The sequence below is a fragment of the Mixophyes fleayi genome, chromosome 2, assembly GCF_038048845.1.
Source record: "Mixophyes fleayi isolate aMixFle1 chromosome 2, aMixFle1.hap1, whole genome shotgun sequence".
Taxonomy (NCBI): domain Eukaryota; kingdom Metazoa; phylum Chordata; class Amphibia; order Anura; family Limnodynastidae; genus Mixophyes; species Mixophyes fleayi.
Genome location: NC_134403.1, coordinates 2,889,819 through 2,895,889, shown reverse-complemented (window position 1 = coordinate 2,895,889; position 6,071 = coordinate 2,889,819).

Sequence of the window (6,071 nt, the reverse complement as noted above, 5' to 3'; positions counted from 1 at the left end):
CTCTCTCCCGGTCATTTGATGATAGAGATCTTCAACCCGCCCCCATCCCTAGAACCATCTTGGACCCTACTACCATTGTGGCCCTCACTAGAACTTCAACCAAGGTTCCTCCTCCGGGTCGCTCCTTTCTCACTTCCAGGCTTTGGCATAAGGCTCTCAAGTGGGCCCATGTTTCTCTGTTTGCCGGGCATGCGGGTGTCAAGAAGACCTTCTTGTTGATTTCTAGGCATTATTGGTGGCCCTCTATCCGGGCGGACGTTAAGGCCTATGTTGCCGCTTGTGGAATCTGTGCCAGACACAAGACACCTAGGCAGTCTCCTGCAGGACCCTTGGTACCACTTCCTATTCCAGAGAGACCATGGACTAGTATTTCTATGCATTTCGTCACCGATTTACCAGCTAGCCATGGATTCAATACTATCTGGGTGGTAGTGGATAGATTTTCCAAGTTGGCACATTTCATACCTCTCAAGGGACTTCCTTCGGCTTCTATCCTTGCTAACCTCTTCATCAAGGAGATTTTCCGTCTTCACGGCTGTCCCCAGGATATTATCTCGGATAGAGGAGTACAGTTCGTGTCCAAGTTCTGGAGAGCATTCTGCAAAGAGTTGGGGGTCAATCTAAAGTTTTCCTCAGGGTACCACCCTCAAACCAACGGCCAAACGGAGAGGGTCAACCAAGACTTGGAACAATTTCTCAGGACCTACTCTTCGGGTAATCAGGCTTAATGGAGTCGTTTCTTGTGTTGGGCAGAATTTGCTCATAATAACCTGGTGCATGTATCTACTGGTTCGTCTCCATTTTTTCTTACCTATGGGTTTCACCCTCTCCTTCCTGAACTTTCCCAACCTGGTTCAGCTCTTCCGGCCGTGCAGAATCTCATTCAGGACTTTTCTCAAATATGGTCTCAGGCGAAGTCCAAATTATTGGAATCCTCCCGACACTACAAAGCTAGCGCAGATCGTCACCGTAGACCAGTTCCCAGACTTCAAGTTAGGGACAAAGTGTGGTTATCCACAAGGAATTTAAGACTGCAAGTTCCCACCATGAAGCTCGCACCCCGTTATATCGGACCTTTTCAAATCACTCAAGTTATAAATCCCGTGACATTGAAACTCCTTCTTCCTCCATCACTCAAGATTCACAATATGTTTCATATTGCTCTAGTTAAACCCCTTGTTCTCAACAGATTTGTCAAAAGAACCCCACCCCCGGTCCCAGTAAAGACTGATCATGGGGAGGAATATGAGATCAGTCAGAATCTGGATTTCCGGATCTCCAGGGGTCGCCACCAATATCTTGTTGACTCGAAGGGTTATGGCCCCGAGGAGAGATCTTGGATTCATGTACAAGAGATACATGCCCCTTGCTTATTGGCCAAATTGAAGAAGGACAGAGAGGCGACCTTGCAAGCCCTGAAAAAGAAGAAAGGGGAGAGTACTGTCAGGCGCCGTCTCCGCACTGACACTTTGGGCGGGAGACGGACGCCTGCACCTTCCAAGCAACCACGTCCTGTTGCCTAGCAGCAGGACGCTATCTCTGCTCACCTGTCTGCAGCCAGCATGTGTTACCGCCAAAATCTCCCTAACCCTATCAGGAGGCACCTTAGGGTATATAAAGCAGCCTCTGACACATGTCTAGTGCCAGAGTATTTTGGTCTTCAGCCTTGCTCCAGCATTTGTTCCTGTGTTGCTGTTACTTGGATTCTGACCCGGCTTGTTCCTGACTTCTCCTTTGGTTCCTGATTCTGGCTTAGACTGATATTTGGTATTGACCCGGCTTTCTGACCATTCTCCTGCTTCTGATTTGGCTATATCCGTTCCTCTGGTTGTGACCCGGCTTGTTGACTACTCTTCCATCCTGCATCCTGGTGGGCTGTCACCGCTGCCTCAATTGTTACCTCGCCAGCTGACTGATACTGAGGGCCGCGACCTGCCCGTCCCTTGCAGCAAAGTCCATACCTCCTTGCGGGGGTTCCTGGTGAAAACCAAGGGAGTGTTAGACTCCACGCCTCAGTACTCAGTAGCACCAACTGCTGGCAGGTATCATCAATTCCACAGAGTAATTCTGACAATTATTTAATGGGTGTTTTTATTTGTAGGGTAATGGTGGGGCAATTTAATTTATTGTTGAGACAAATTCATTTAATACTGGGGCCTATTAAATTAATATAGAGTGAAGGGACCTTAAATTTAATGCTGGTATGGTTTGGGGCTATTAATTGAATGTGGGGCTGAGTTTGGGGAGGAGGGCTATTTACTAAATGTGAATATTAATTATTTAATGCCGTGATGTTTGTGGAATATGGTTATATTAAATGTAAATGCTATTCATTTATTGCTGGGGCTGTTTGGAGGAAGGGAAATAGGCCTAATTTTTAAATGTGGGTGCTATTGATTAAATGCCAGGGATGGTTGGAGCTTTCTAATTTTCATGTACCCATGAAATTTTCCAAATAGAGCCTCCAACATTCCAGGATCCAGACAAGCAGCAACTGATCCAGCAGCCACAGGTGGTGAAAGTGCCAAGAACAGGTAGGAGAGAGCAGAACAGTCTGCCAACTGTCCTGAATCTGGTGGGACAGTACAGAATTTCGGTGACTGTCTCGCTTAGGATTTGGTCTGACTGAAAGGACAGTTGGGAGGTATGACCCACTTCACATTGTACTACTTGTGAAGGAAGAGCTGCGTGTACCTAACAGTAGTACACACAGTTTTGCCTGTTTATTTGTCATATATGATAACCCCACTCTCTTAAGTGCCCCGGGCCTCCCAGAGTCTTATTCCAGCTCTAGCGATACTTTAGTTGTTCTCGCCTTGATTCCATTGCCTGCCCTCTGCCTTGCATTGGTCCCATTCTCAGATCACTTTGTTGAACATATGGCCAGCCCCCATTGTACTGACACTATAATTAATCCTGCCTCCTTTAAACTTACTATATCACCAGCAAACCCTTGGAATAGCTCTCCCCTTCACATATACCATTGTCTGCTAACCCTCCGTGCACTGATATTAATTCAAACCACCACCAATCACTGGGCACATTTAGGGCTCATACACAATTGTTACAAAAGAAGTGTTTTCTTGCAGATGCTTGAAGCATTTCACCTTTGCGGTGATCGCACTGGATAGCCATTTATTACAAGGATTATTTTTAATGCATTATTTAAAACACACAGTGCACATTTTTATATATTAAAGAGAGAGATTTGACTGGTAGTTTACAGCTCATGATGTCAGTTAATGATGCAACAGAGCGGTGAGGTGCTCATATGCTGCTCTGGCAGACTGATCAAATAGGATTCTGCCAACATGTTTTGTAATAGTTAAACTTAATAAACAAAATCAGATATGTTTCTGTGAAGGGAATATTGGAAGGATGTGTTAGTAGGCAACTAAAGACGTTTGAGCACAGAGACATAAACCAGTTACAGATAATGTAAAAGGACTCATGTATTTTTATAGCACAGGACTGGCAGCTTTTTCCCTGCTTTGCTTTAGAAATGACCCACTGTGTCTTAAGTTATCACATATAGGTTTTTTTAAATGTTACTACAACCGAATTCCAGTAGTTCTAAGTCCCGCCTACTTTTGTGTTGGCCCCACCCGCAGTTGATTTGGACCTGCCCACATGAGGCCACTTCAAGAATTTTTTCCAGGGCCACTTTAAGTTCCCATTCCGCCCTTGCTGGTAGTATCCAAGTACCTGCAAGCTCTATGGGAAATTCGGCTGCTATAGATGAAAACCTCTGTCACCTGTTCTGCAAGCTAATGTCAAGTACCGCTATCCGTAACATATTCCTCACAAACCCTGGACTCATCTGTCCATGGACTTCATTACAGATTTACCAGTCTATAATGGGTTCAGCACATCTGTTTTGTACTTGACAGATTCTCAAAGATGGCCCATTTTATTCTCCTCACTTGACTACCCTCCAATCCAAAAATTGTTTATTCAAGAGATTTTCAGACCCCAGTTTCAGCCTCTTTCTTCTGCCATTGTACCTGCTGCTAATAGTACTTTAAGTCAGTTCACTAAAATATGGAAGGAGGTTCGTTCTTCCCTTTTAATGGCTTTCTACAATTACATAAATTTCACTCATTGCAAACATCAAGCAATACCCAGTCTCAAACAAGGTGATTGAGTCTGGCTTTCTACTCGCAACCTGAGGCTTAAGGTACTGTCCATGAACATTGATCCAATTCCCATAGAGCGGGTCATCAACCCAGTAACTTACAAATTCCACCTATGCTTTTTGAAGTCTTTGACCTTGAATTGGCTTCATTCTACACCACCCTAAGTCTCTTAGGTCTATATTTACTAAACTGCAGGTTTGAAAAAGTGGACATTTTGCTTATAGCAACCAATCAGATTCTAGTTATTTATTTAGTACATTCTACAAAATGACAGCTAGAATCTGATTGGTTTCTATAGACAACATCTCGGCTTTTTCAAACCCTCAGTTTAGTAAATATACCCCTTAAAATCCAAACTCAACAAGAAGTTGAGGAGGAAGTAGCAAGAATACTCAATTCACAGATTTGTGATGGTCATATTTACTTTCTTATCAATTGGAGAGATACGGTCCCGGAAGAATGAGCCTCGTTTCACTGATGTATATGATTTCATGAAAAATTGCCTTTAAAGTCCAAGTGGTGTCAGGGACCACTCACAAAACGAGCGGTACTCTCACGGACCAGACTCTCAGGTCCTGTTACTTGCCCTCCACTGTCTTTCTCAGCTGTCCCTGCAGGCCACAGTCTTTGCTTGTCTCAGATCTCTCTGCAGGATGCTGCCAAGTCTATCTCCACTCCAGAGATCCCTTTAAAACAAGAGCATGGGTGCTGCCATCTTGAATTCTGTCACATGCTCCCTCTCATCCAGTCAGAGCGCTGCTTCGGCTCAGCTGACCGTAGTCTTCAATCAAGTCATAGCAGTTCCTATAAAAGGACTTCCTGGACCTCTAACCCTCAGCCAGTGCAACGTTGATTCCTCAGACGCCAACCAGGTTTCTAGCAGTCTCAGTCTCAGTTAATTCTGCCCAGACAACACAGTCAGCAATCCGGTTCCAGTCTAACCCAGCAATCCGGTTCCAGTCTAGTTCATCAATCTGGTTCCAGTCTGGCCCAACATTCCAGTTCCAGACTGTTCCAGCTATCCAGTTCCAGTCCGCTCTAGTAATCTGGTTCCAGTCTGGTCTCTACTGCTAAATCTGATTACTGACTCGCTCTTCTTGACTTCTTGGGAGTCTTCTATGCTATTCATATTTAGTAATCTCCTGAACTCTCAGCAACCACCACCTGCAAATATTCTTTCCTTCTCATGTGAAGGAACCTAATCAAGTCACCCAACTTTGTGCACGTAGTCATCAGTTCAGTTCAGAGAGACAACCCAGTCCGGGTACAGACATATCCTCAGGTGTGATACTCCTTTTGGGTCAGCATTAGATGGCTGAGATGGATGCTGCTTTGATCTGGAAAGAAGATCCTCTGTATGCCAAGTGTCTCACAAAACAAAGTCTGGTCTTCTGGAATGAGAAGCTTTGCCAATTGCCTTTATTTGATGCCTACATGCTCAGTGGAAATCCCCAGCAGATCCTAATATTCTATTTCTATGTTCATCAGTTAGCGGCAGTAAGAGGTGCCGTTCATTCCAGACATTTCATAACCCAACCTGGTTTCGAGCAGTCGGGTGACATGAATAGAGCAGAATTAATGAAGGTGAGGTACACTTCTAGTTTGTGAAAGGCACTGGAATAATGTAGATAAATAGGGTATAGGAGTAGTTAACATGTGGGCTTTTAGGCTTTAATAAACCGACAGGTTTAAAGGGAGCATTTGAAGCTGTTGCATCCTAGGAGATAGTCTGACCAAATGAGGGAGATTGTTGCAGTGGTAGGGGTTACACAAGGGAAATCTTGGTTGTGAGAGTGAGATGAGGTTACTAGAATGAATGTGAGGCAGGAGACATTGGTCGATTTGACGGTGTATAAAAGAGCATGTATGGAGGTGAGGTTGTAGATGTAGGGAGCAGAGGAGCTAGATATTACTTTGTAAGTGAGGATAAGGAGT